Source organism: Arachis ipaensis, chromosome B9, assembly GCF_059453495.1.
Source record: "Arachis ipaensis isolate K30076 ecotype BB chromosome B9, ASM5945349v1, whole genome shotgun sequence".
Lineage (NCBI taxonomy): Eukaryota > Viridiplantae > Streptophyta > Magnoliopsida > Fabales > Fabaceae > Arachis > Arachis ipaensis.
In genome coordinates this window covers 7281436-7295131 of record NC_142444.1, presented here as the reverse complement: position 1 = coordinate 7295131, position 13696 = coordinate 7281436, and the positions used below count along the sequence as shown (strand labels likewise).

At 36.2% G+C, this 13696-nt stretch overlaps 2 pseudogenes; one reads left to right on the top strand and one right to left on the bottom strand.

Annotated features, from left to right (window-relative positions):
* Positions 1-3627: 3627 nt before the first annotated feature.
* LOC148543638 (4-coumarate--CoA ligase-like 9) lies at positions 3628-12591 on the bottom strand (annotated as a pseudogene).
* On the top strand, positions 4837-5214 carry LOC148543639 (uncharacterized; annotated as a pseudogene).
* Positions 12592-13696: the final 1105 nt, after the last annotated feature.

Sequence of the window (13696 nt, the reverse complement as noted above, 5' to 3'; positions counted from 1 at the left end):
CCGAGGAGAACACCGTCGTCGCACACCTGAGAAGAGAGAGGGGTCGTGGTACTCTTGCATGCAGAAAGCGGGTTCGGTAAAGAGAAATCAGAGAAGAAAGGGAGGCGGCACTGTGGATGGAGGTTCTGCCATTGACGATGTTACAGTCGGCCAGCGAAGAAAAATGTATTTCTTTTTTTTAAAACATTTTTATTTTATTTTTCTTCTTTTCAGAAATTGATTTAGTTACTACTAAAATGATACTGTTCTTTTTTTTTTTTAATCTGCTTCTATTTTTTATGAAGGCTGAGATTGATTTACAAAAGATCCAGTTGATGGCTACTTCTACTTCTGATTTTTGCTGAAATAAATTTCAAATTGGATGAATGGATTTGTTGATTTTTTATGGCTGATGGCTTTTTCTATTTCTAGTTTTGCTAAAGTGAATTGAAATTGGATGAATGGATTTGAAAATTTTTATGTTTTGAGTATTTTTTGGTATTTGATTAATTTGGTTTGGGTATGGATTATAAACTTATGAGTGAATCGGTTGAGGTCCGATCCTCTACCACCACCACCACTACCATTGATTTCGGTCTGATTTGTTGTAGGAGTAGTTTTGGACTCCATGGCAAGAGTTGGTGCAAATTGAGTTATGAAATGTTGAAAAAGTGAGTTGAGGTTGAGTGTAAGGTAGTTTAGGAATTTTATTAAAAAATCAACAAAAAATTAAGATTTGAAAACTTTTGTCATACGGAACCCATCTTTCATGGGTACAGCGTTAATTTTCTTAGTTTATGAATACTTTTGTCAGCGTTCGTAAACTTTATAGGTACTTTTGGTAGTTTTTCCTATTCAATTATAATCATAATGTTGCAAGCGTAAGAAATAGCGTATAAAATTAGTCTCGTATTAAAAAAAAATAAGAAAGAGTGAAAGTTTATAAAAATGAGAGATTCATTAATTTATTACTTTAAGGTTTTGAGTTGGATGTGGTGTCTTCTCATCTTATTCGTAATAATAATAATAATAATAATAATAATAATAATAATAATAATAATAATAATAATAATAATAATAATAATAATAAGGTTAAGAATATTTTCTATTAATCAATGCACTAAATGTCTAGACCAAAAAAATATATTATAATAGTCGATGAAGTCCTCGTCTACATTAACAAAGAAGTTAATGTTAGAGTGCGAGTTTATGTCTAATTTTATCTTATGAATCTCCATTCTTAATATATATTAGTGTATTTTATAAAATATTAATATTTATTTTAGTATAATAATAAATTTATACGAACAATACGATAAAAAAATAAACTAATAAAAATATAATATATGGATTATATTATTCATGTTAATATTTTTTTAAATATATTAAATTATTTTTATTAAAATGTTCTTATAATTAATTAGTAAATAACAAAAATATCTTTTTATTTATTTAAAAAAATAACTTAAACAATTTATTGTTGTCTTTGACAAAATTATCCTTTTAAATTTAACAAACATTAAAATTCAATTAACCTTATTTTTTAATTCTAATTTCAAATAATTTAAGGGAAAAAAATAGAAAAATCAGAAAAAAAAAATTGTTTTCCATCCTGACATCTTCTCTCACTCTCCAATCCGAAAGATACAACCAGAAGGCTATGTATATGTATGTAGTTGGTGAAAATTAAAGAAAATTACAAGAATAAATTACTCAATTATTTATTTCGTTTAATTTGATTTATATAAAATGTGGCAGAGACACTCTATTTATAATTCTTCAAAAAGACTTGGTCAATATTTTATTATTAATTGTAACAAAAACTTGATGATAATATCCGATTTATCCACACTTTTGATATGTTAGTGTATTTTGTAAAAAAATATTATATGTATATTATGAGTTTGTAAGTATTGAACATACTACTCTCTAAGCGGTTAGATTATTAATTTCAGTAAGTTTGTAGTATTTTTCAGTAAAAATATACCTCATGTTATTAAGGAAGAAATTACTATTTTTTTTAGAATCCGTAATATTGGTGCACAATACAAATATTTGGGTCTCTCAACTATTGTTAACAAATTTAAAAGTCAGACATTTGCTTATGTAAAAGATAAGGTGTCGAAGAAGTTACAAGGTTGGAAGCGTCATCTATTGTCAGCAAGAGGAAGAGAAATCTTATATCAAAGATGTGGGTTGTGCTATACCTATCTATACTCTAAGTTGTTTCAAGTTGCGCGAATCTCTATTAGATGATATTCATAAAATGATGATGCAATTCTGGTGGAGTCAAAAATAGAATGAAAAAAAACTCCAGTGGATCAGCTGGGATACAATGAACAGAATTAAAGAGGAAGGCGGTATAGGGTTTAAAGATCTCAAAGCGTTTAATCTGGCGATGTTAGCAAAACAAGGATGGAGACTAATAACTAAACCAAATTCTCTGTTTTATAAAGTCTTCAAAAGCAAATATTTTAGACTTACCTCTTTTTTAGGAGCAAAACCAGGTCTGAGACCATCTTAGGCTTGGCAGAGCTTACTGGAAGGCAGAAAAGTACTAAAACAGGGTACCAAATGAAAAGTCACGACACAGGGTATAGTAAAATTCAAATAAGATCCATGGTTTGGTAACTTATCTCCATTCCGAGTATAGGAAGAAGATTGTAGTGATGGAAATCTGATCTGGCTAAGACAACTGTTCAATGAGATAAGGGGTTAGAATACACAGCTCATTCATAGTATGTTTAGTCCCAACATAGCACAACAAATCTGCCAAATGGACATTGAAGAAGGTGAAGATTCAGTCATTTGAATAAAGCATGATTCAGGTCAGTACAATATTAGAACGGGATATGAAGTAGCTTACAAGTTTTTCCATAAGCCTATTGAAGATCTTCACATTAGATTCCAAAGTAGACAACTATAGAGGAGCATCTGGAAGGTTCGATGTCAACCAAAAATCAAGGCCTTTCTATGGAAATTAGCTCATGAAGGGCTAGCGGTGAAGACGAATCTTTATGAGAGGATACCTCAGATCCCCAATTTGTGCCCGTGATGTTCTTCACTGTCGGAAACATACCTTCATGCTCTGATCTTCTGTCCGGGAGTTGTGCAAGTCTGGAATCAATCACCAGTAACAAGTGTGATTCCTAGATATCCGACTATGGAACCATGGGAGTGGTGGTGTCAAGTGATGAAAGCGGTGAGAAGAAGAGGAGATTCAAAAGAAAAAATCAGTCAAGTGAGTTACCTTCTATGGCAGATCTGGTTATCCAGAAACTCTCTCATTTTTAAAAATTGCAGAGTTGAGGTTGAAAATTCTGTCCCAAGCTCTGACATTCGCGGAAGAATTTGGGTGACTTGGGAGGCATAGCAACCGAAACTGAAGAGGAAAAGAATAGCTTGACCTTTTTGTTCTGAATCCCTAATGCTTTAGCTTGGTATTGTTCTTTCTGGGAGTTTTCCAAATTTTTATTAGAATAAAAGACAAATAGGTCCCTGACCTTTTTAAACGTGGATATTTTCGTCTCTCAAAATTTAAAAATACATTTAAATTCCTCACCTTATAAAATGCGTGACAATTATACCCCTCAGTCGAGTTGGGGTTCAAAACGGCAACGGAACATGCTGACCTGGAAGGGTAGAGTGTCAGGTGTCTGTTTTGGTTGCTGATGTGGATGGAGAACAAATTTTTAATGGACAAATTAGTCCTTGTGGTTCAAAACGTCTTGGAACCGCCGTCAGGTCGTCTTTCATCATCAATACCATTATTGACGGTACTGCCGCCATGTGCGTAACTCAAAACCTCTTTATCGCCTCCATCATCCTCCTCAACCTGAATTTCTCCATTAACACCACCGTTTCCAACAGCACCACCGCCCTCGACGAGAGTGTGAACCCGAACACGTGAAAAAACGACATCGTATAGAGGAACACCGCGGTCTTCTCCCTCTGCGCTCGAACGACGTCGTATACCCCTGCCATTGCAATCAGGTTCCGATGAGTTAGCATTGTAAGACCTCTAACTTTTTAAAAGTTATTAATTAATCATTTACGATGCATTATATTTTTTTAAGACTGTATTTCGGAGATTTTTATATAAAAGTTGAGTAAACTCTTATTTTTGATTTAGAGTTCTTATAATTGAAAAATAGGGAATATTTTATATGCCTTAATTTTAAATATTTATATTTTTAACCTTATTTTATAAATGAAGGAGAATTAATTTATTTGTCTCCAATTTTTATTTAATTAGCATTTAATCGAAACTAATTTATAAATTTGTAATTGAAAGGTATTTTCAAGATGGATATTTTATATTCAATTTAATATAATATCTCTTAATTTTATTAAAATTTAACAAAATCCCAAATTATCCAAAAATCCCTAATTTCACATTTGCCCCAAATTGAACCCTAATCCTAAAATCAAACACACAAAACCCTAATCTTAATTAACACATAATTTTCCCTTTATCCCAACTGAAACCCTAGCTGCCCCTTACCTCCTTCAGCCGCCAATTACTTTCACTCCAATAAACCCACTCATCGAAGAAAGAAAGAAAAGAAAAGGAAAGAAGGAAGGGGGACCGAGGAAGGAGGGAGATGGGGGAGAAGAGGGAGGCGGCGCGGTGGGTGTCACTGCCACCGCCGCCGCCGCTGCTAATCGAGAGAAGGGGAGATCCAAGAAAGAGAGAGAGTGCGTTGGTGGGAGAGGAAGACCGCTGCCACAGTTGCCGCCGTTCGTCCTCCAACTCGTCGCCACCATCGCGGATCGCCAGTGACCTCGCGCCCGTCGCCGACGACCACGAGCCAGAGGAGAAGAAGAACGATACTATTACGCTGTTCCTCGCTGCAGATGAAGTTCGCCGCCGCAGCCGTTACTGTTCGCGCTGTCGTCGTCGCCGAAGGGAGCCATCGTCGCTGTCATCGGAACAGAGGGCGAGAGAGAGACAGAGAGCTCGCGGTGGGGGAAAGGATAGGCGCCGCCGTGCTGAGTGAAGCTCCCGCCGCCGTTCCTGCCGCCGTCCAGCCTCAGTTAGCACCGCCGAAGCTCCTGCCATCACCGTCGTTGAAGAAGCTCACCGGAGCTGCTGGAGGCTACCGCCGCTCTACCTAGTTCTGTTTTGAGTCGCGCAACCGTGTCCGTGGCCGTCGGAGACCGTATCTGAAGCCTCTATCTTCTTGGGTTTTGGTTGTTGCAAGTTACTCGGCTCTACGTTGTTGTCGGAACTAGGCCAGATTTACCGGTAACTGCTTCCTCCTTTCTTGAATCTGTTCTATTTCTATTTTGCTCCGCTATTTTGATTTTATTGATATCCCTGTTGCCTTACCAATTGGAATATGTTACTGCCATCAGGACAGATGCATAGGTCCCTGATTATGTTCTTTGCTGCTCCGTCGTTTTGTTTTCTATAGCTGTAGTAAGTTATTTTAACCTTGATATCCTTACTGCTATTGTTTTCCTATGAATTATTGAGAATTTCGTGATATTGACGTTCTAGGGTCGAGTTTCGGTAATCACATGGTTGGAGTAAAAGTCGTTTTTGTTGTTGTGAAAGTAAACGGAACTGCGGATGCAGCTGCCGCTGAATGCGAGCCGAAAGAAAAAGAGTTTAGTCTCGTAGTTAGATCGCAATCGAGGTAGGGGTTTTTCTTAAATATATTTTACATTACAGGGTTGTTATAAATCGATATTAACGCGTAAAATACATTTTTGTGATTTCGTGAGTCTTATGAATTGAATTGACTTGTTTTGGTTGAATGAGATCATTAATTTGATTTGATATTAAACCCGATTTGATATTGGAATTTGATTTTAAAATAAACTTGGAAAAATACTTGATATTTGAAAATGGGTTATTTATTGAGAATGATTTGCTATTTTTGGAAATGATTCGAAAAGTGTTTGAGGGAATGGTTTGGTTTGAAACTGTTTGAGAAGACCGAGAATTCTTAACTATTGATTGATGTTGTTGGTTGAAGTCGGTTTAAATTGTGAATTATAGGATTGGTTGATTGAATTCTGGATTTTGTAATTTCTTTGGGTTGAGTACTGTTGTTATGATAATGGCTGTTGGAAGTGATTTGACTGATTAACAGGTGTTTGGTTTGGTTTGGTTGGGACCCGAACAGGGTGGCAGAATCCGAGTTTTAGAGGAGATGCTGCCGAAATTTTATAAAACTGGAAGTTTTGTTTGAAGTAATTGTTTAAAAAGATTTAGTTCTTAAACGTTATATGTTTTGGATTGTTTTATTTAGAAAGATAAGAATTATGTTTTTAATTGAGATTGTTGATTAACAGAAAGAAGGATGATGAGGATTGATTTGAAATATGATTTTTGAATGAATTTGGAAATGGGATATGGATTGACGAATGATGATGATATTGAGAATGGCTTAGATATTGATGAATGATGAATGAATTATTTGTGGCTTATGAATTTAAAATATCCGAGATACGAGGTTCCCTGGATTAAGTGTCGTGGCTTGCCACCACGTGTACCAGGTTGAAAACTCGATACTCTGTTGACCCTATGACGTAAGTGTGACCGGGCACTATATAAATTCCCGGGAATGTTACCCCCATTGAGCAATATTGATTATTTGAGAAAAAACTATGCATAGACTCTTGGGGATGCACGTCAGGGGACAGTCTAAGGACAATTCAGACTTGTCGGGTTGGCTGGATAACCGACAGATGAGCCTCATCAGCCATAGGACAGGCATGCATCATATGCATTTGTATGCTTTGTTTGGGTTTGAACTTGTTTTAGTTTGCCTAATTGCTAAACTGTTCTTAACTGCTACTTGAACTATTTGCTGTAACTGCTACCTACTTGTGCTTTCCTTGTTTGTCTTGCCTGTGTTTGTCCTGGCATGCTACATTTGAGAATAAACTTTGGTGCTAAATTAATGATTATGTTGTTTGATTGCATGGTTGGTTTCTAATTGAGATTTTTCTTATAAGGAAGGAAATGTTTCGGATTTTTGAATAATTACACGTTTCTTTAAAAAGGTTTTGAACGATTACCTACTGGTTTTTTAAAAGATTCATAAGGCAATGATAATCACTGAGCTTGAAAACAATTTTCTTATTAAATATCTTCTTATGACAACTTTGAAACTGCGTGGTGAGACCGTGTGGTTAGGTTCTCACCCCCCTACAGCTTTATCTTTTCAGGAACCGGGTGAAGCATTAAGAAGTGTTATACTGCGTTTGGTTTATATGTTGTTGTATTAATTAGATTATTTTCTTCCCTCGTCTTTGTTATTAAAATTTTGTAAGAGGGATAGGAATTGTATGTTTTATATGTATAATATATTGAGTTATTATGTAAGGAGTCTTGTATATGAATCTATGCCTGCTTGTATTTTTCTTAAGATAAAGTATTTATTTTCGGTTTTCTAAAAAATCAGCGATACAGTGTCGAGTCACAGGCTCCTATTTTAGTATTTAATATGTAAATTAGTTTTAATACTCCTTACTATGAGAGTAGCGTAGCCGGAAGCGTGACTTCTGATAGTGAGGGTGCACTACAAAAAAAAAGGCCTATGGTCACGGTAAAAAACCGTGACCATAGCTAGGAAAAAGGGTGACCATAGATCTATGGTCACGGTTTTGGACCTATGGTCACGGTTTTTTATCGTGGCCTATTCTCTCGTGGCCATAGGTCTATGGTCACGGTTTTTTTATCTATGGTCACGGTTTCTATGGTCACGGTTACAATTTTCAAATTCTGACACTTTAGGCCACGTTTTTTCACCGTGACCATAGGTTAATCTATGGTCACGCGTAAAAACCGTGACCATAGCCTTATCTATGGTCACGCTTTTCACCGTGACCATAGCCTCTATGGTCACCCTTCTTAAAAACCGTGACCATAGCCTTATCTATGGTCACGGTTTTCACCGTGACCATAGCCTCTATGGTCACCCCTCTTTAAAACCGTGACCATAGCCTTATCTATGGTCACGGTTTTCAGCGTGACCATTGCTCTATGGTCACCCCTCCTTAAACCGTGACCATAGCCTTATCTATGGTCACAGTTTTTACCGTGACCATAGCCTCTATGGTCACCCCTCCTGAAAACCGTGACCATAGCCTCTATGGTCACCCCTCTTTAAAACCGTGACCATAGCCTTATCTATGGTCACGGTTTTCACCGTGGCCATAGCTCTATGGTCACCCCTCCTTAAAACCGTGACCATAGCTTTATCTATGGTCACAGTTTTCACCGTGACCATAGCCTCTATGGTCATCCCTCTTTAAAACCGTGACCATAGCCTTATCTATGGTCACGGTTTTCACCGTGACCATAGCCTCTATGGTCACCCCTCCTTAAATCCGTGACCATAACCTATTTTGTTTTATGCGATTTAATTTTTTTTAAAACATAATCACATCCCAAAACGATGATAATTACCAAATAAATCTAAATATAAGAAATTCAAGAAATCTAAATCATAAAAGTTTTATTATAAACTAGATATATTTTTAGTCTAAATAATACAAATAAAAATAGTGTAATTATCCATTACATGTAATAACACGTAAAATCTCGTTTCAAAAAGTACACAAGACATCAAAATGTTACATGTAGATAACTAAAGTCTTTAAAAGACTCATTCCATCTCATCCAATATACAAGTATGAGAATAGAACAATTAGGCAGCACCCTTTCCCTTCTTCTGGATTTTCTTCAGTGCAACCCAAAAGCTTTTGAATTGCTCTTCCCATGTATTGGATTGCAAACTTTACCTATAACATTAAAAATCAAACAAAATCAGCTTAACAATAGTAAAACTGTTACCAAATTTTGATTCAGCATTAGTTATAAGTATAAAAACAACTATATATACTCACAGTGAACTTTGGAAGACGAACTTTATATGTATCTACAAGTTCCATCATCAAATCAACCAAATCAGAGAATGGACTATCTAAAACCATCCCTGCAATTGACGGAACCTCAACTCCATACATAAGGCTGAAGAGAGTCACATAATTAATGGCATGATATACCGGTCAAAATTATAAGTTGAATTCTTACATGCACTTAACAAGGAGAAAAAAATTGATTCACATTGGAACAAAAACATACATGAGTTTCCAATTCAACAAATAAAATTACCTAAAATAATTTTTGCTCATGAATATAATATGAAATCCTTAGTGCTACATATAAAGAGCCATTGGCCCACCAGATCAATAACTTTCTGAGAAATGTACCAATGAGGATAGTTCACCATCAACCCCATCAACAAACTTTAAGACTTCTTCAATGTCCATGTAGGCTGCATCTACCGCCTTTTTAATAAGGTCATTGAAGAACTCTCCTTTTGTTTCAATGTCTACCCTTATCTGGAAAGTATGGTAATTCATTCATCATCAACTAGCAGTACATAATTTTGAGGTGAAAAAAGAAACAGGAACTAGAAAGTGTAATAATCACACAATACTTAACTGCTAAAAGATGAGCTGAACGGTTCTGAATTTCTCCAACAATGCTACTGTGTGCAAATAATCGCTACCGGTTGCAGATGATTCAGAGGCCCTTTTACGTCTCTCTTCATATCATGATTCTTTAAGGAGTGACATAATTCAACAAGTGTGTGTGTGTGTGTTGTGGTGGGGGGGGTTTGGGCTCTTTGCCAAAGGCTGACGGCATTGATGGTGGCAAGCACTGGTTTGGTGGAGACTTTCTTTCTCAGCAATGAGTTTTTGTATGTCTTTGAATTTGGGGCTCTGGCGTTCCCCAATTGCCTCTTTCATTCAGCAAAAACAAGTAAAGTTTATAAACACACACACATATATGATCTCATTTTTGTTCCACCATATGAATTGAAAGTTAAAACCATTGAAATAAAGAAACTATTTCAGATAGTGATTGATGACTCTTAAGACATGGATTAACCACCCTTTATATCATAAAGAGGAAAACAAGATAAGTAACAATGAATTATGACACATTCCATGCTTTTTGAGGTAAAACACATCAAAAGAAAACAAACCAATGAAAGCTTCTCATACCTTGCCACTGGTACCAACAGCTACTACCATCTTAGCTTTAGCAGCAGCAAGATCCTCACTGAGCTTCTTGTTCTTGGATTCAAACTCCACATTCAAACCCTTTATTCAAGCTCTCACATAATAAAGGTTTGAGTATTTCACACGTAAGAGTATAATTCAGATAAGGTTACAATAAAGTTAGAAAAATATGATTTTCAAACCTATAAAAGGGCAAACTACGATTTTCAAACCTATAAAACATGGCAAGATTTTATGAAAAATATTTAGTGTAGTTGAATTTTTTCCTTATTGCAAGCCAACCAGCCTCTGACACAATGGATCTGATGGATATTAATCAATTCATATATCCCCCTAAAACAATAAATTTAGACTCACATAATTAGTTTCAAAATTTAATCAACACAAAGCAATGGAACATACATGATTAAAGCATTGAAAACATTATTCGGTTAAATACATTTAAATCTGCTTCTCATGGACCATCATTAGTTCATTACTCTTTTATCACCAAACAAAGCGGTATCTTCATGAAAGAAAATTCACAGTATACAAACAAAACCCAACAAATGAGACAAATCATAAAAAGAAAAGAAAATGCCAATAGTATTCAGTAATGATTTTAACTATTTTGTCACTCATTATGCTACATAAAAATAACTTAAAAATTAGAAGATTAGTTTATATTATAATATGAAACCATTCTAGTAATTTCAATTTTTTTCTTAAATTTCTAAGAATAGACTTCAGATCTTGACAAAATATAAATATAAACCAGAATAGAACCACCAGTTTATTTTACCATATGAAACTAAGCATTATGTTCATTTTGCATTACATATGATAGTTCCAAGATGATGTAGATATGTACCTACTATTGGCAGCAAGGACGCGACACCGATTCACCTCCAGGGACGGCGAGCTCCACCGGTGACGACTGGGTGCGGTGGCAGTGACGGTATTCGGCTCCCCTTCCCTCACGCGCTTCACTGGCTTAAGTCAATCTCTCTCAGCGTCGCTCTCCCTTTCTCCTCAGTTCGCGATTCCAACAACGGTGGCGGTCTCCATAGCTGCGACAACAAGGCGTGACAGTGACGGCGCGAGACAGCGCCCCTCCTCCTCTTCTCTCGCGCTGGCATTCTCTCTTTCTCTTCTCGTCTGCAGCAGCGCTGACGAAGAACCCAGTAGCGACAACGAGCGACGGCCCTTTTAGGTCACCCCCCAAAACCGTGACCATAGACTCTTTTAGGTCACCCTTTTTTGAAAAACCGTGACCATAGCCCCTTTTTGGTCACTGTAAAAAACCGTGACCATAGACCTCTTTAGGCCACCCCCCAAAACCGTGACCATAGACTCTTTTAGGCCACCCCCAAAACCGTGACCATAGACCCCTTAGGTCACCCCCCAAAACCGTGACCATAGACCCTTTTAGGTCACCCTTTTTTGAAAAACCGTGACCATAGCCCCTTTTTGGTCACTGTAAAAAACCGTGACCATAGACCCCTTTAGGTCACCCCTAAAACCGTGACCATAGACCCTTTTAGGCCACCCCCCAAAACCGTGACCATAGACCCCTTTAGGCCACCCCCCAAAACTGTGACCATAGACCCTTTTAGGTCACCCTTTTTTGAAAAACCGTGACCATAGACCCTTTTTGGTTACTGGAAAAAACCGTGACCATAGACCTCTTTAGGTCACCCCTCAAAACCGTGACCATAAACCCTTTTAGGCCACCCTTTTTTAAAAAACCGTGACCATAGGTACTCTATGGTCACCCTTTCCAAAAAAACCGTGACCATAGCTTTTTTTTTTGGTCACCCTAAAAAACCGTGACCATAGAGGGTCTATGGTCACGGTTTTTTACCGTGACCAAAAAAACCGTGGCCATAGACCCAAAATGTTGTAGTGGTGTTACAAGCATCACTCCTTTCACCTTCTCTGTGGTTCTTGAAGAGTAAAGAATAGCTACCACATCAGACTGAATCACCTCCACTTGTTCGAGTTTGGCGCCGGGTCGACTCGCTGTCATGAGCGATTCGAACTCGGGCGAGTCGATGAGGACAGTTCCGTGACGGAACTCATCGGGAAGGTTGTTAACCGCTGATGACATGGCGAATGCAATGGTAGCTAGGTTTGCTAAGGCGGATGGTGCGCGTGAGATCGTAGCGCGTGGCAAGTGGATTTGCCGGTGAAACAACGACGCCGAGGGAGAGGAGCGTGAAGTGGAGGATAGGAACGTGGAGAGAGGTTTGGAGAGAGGACCAAAGCGGTGTCGTTTTTGGAGATTGTGAAGAGAGATGTACGGTTGGCAACTAGGGTTTCTGAACAATGGATGAAATTGATGTAGGAGAGGTGGCGGCCGGTGGCAGAGTCGATGAGAGCGGTGACGGAGTCGGACCAAGGTGAGTTGCGACGGAGAAAGATAACGTATGATGGTGCGGAGATGGTGGCATTGGGAGGAGGGAGGCGGAGAGGGGGTTTTAGACTGTGGAATGTTCTGGTAACGCGGTTGAAACCGTTGCTTGGGTCAATTAAGATGTTGTTGGACGTAAGTGTTTTCACAAGAACTAATAATTTGTCCATTAAAAATTTGTTCTCCATCCACATCAGCAACCAAAACGGATACCTGACACTTCACTCTTCCAAGTCAGCATTCTCCGTTGCCGTTTTGAACCCCAACTCGACGGAGGAGTATAATGGTCACGCGTTTTATAAGGTGAGGGATTTAAATGTATTTTTAAATCTTGAGAAACGAAAATATCTGTTTTTAAAAAGGTCCAAAAGCTATTTGTCTTTTACTCTTTTTATTATTGTATATGCTTATCTCTAATTATATCAATATTGTAATTGAACCATTTGATTACAATAAAGGTATTAACTTTAAAAAAAAAATATTAAACATACTTTTTCTACTTTCTGCTTTCTATAAATATAACGACTTAGTCAATATATTTTATTATTATTTATATTATTAATTTTAACAAAAAGCTGATAATTGAATTGATGTTTGAATGATTTGTAACTTTTAATATAAATTTAATTGTGATTTTATTGCCTTTAAATTTAATATAGACTTAACTTAGTAATTTTTATATTATTAATATATTTATTAAATATTGTATAATTAAAAATAAATTCTATCTAATTCTCCCTTCAATAAAAAGTAAATTACTTTTTCTTATATGCCTAATGATTATTGAATAAAATTAGTTAGCTAATTATAGTTAATATTTTTTAATGATTATCTATTCGTGTTTTTTTATTAAAATTATCTTTAATTTTTCTCGTGCATTGTGATTTCATCAATTAAAATAACTTTTTTACTGTAAATATTATAAAAAAATTCACTTCGTAATTCGAAAAAAATAACTTTCAAATGATAGACTCTTAAAATTTTTATTGATTTAGATAGATAAATAGTATGTATGTTTTGATAACTACATAAGAAAATTTATATACAAATAGCTCAAAACTAAAATATAATATTTATTATTGAGTTCGATGAACATGTTAATTGATGAATGTACGATAAAATCTATATACCGGCATTTCATCAAAATAAAAATATGAAATTTAAGAATTATTTATAAATTAAAAAAAAAATCAATTCTTTAAGTTTCAACTCAAATATTAGTAAATTATTACTCAGGTTACCGGAGTCAGGTATATTGGGTATACTACAAGTCTA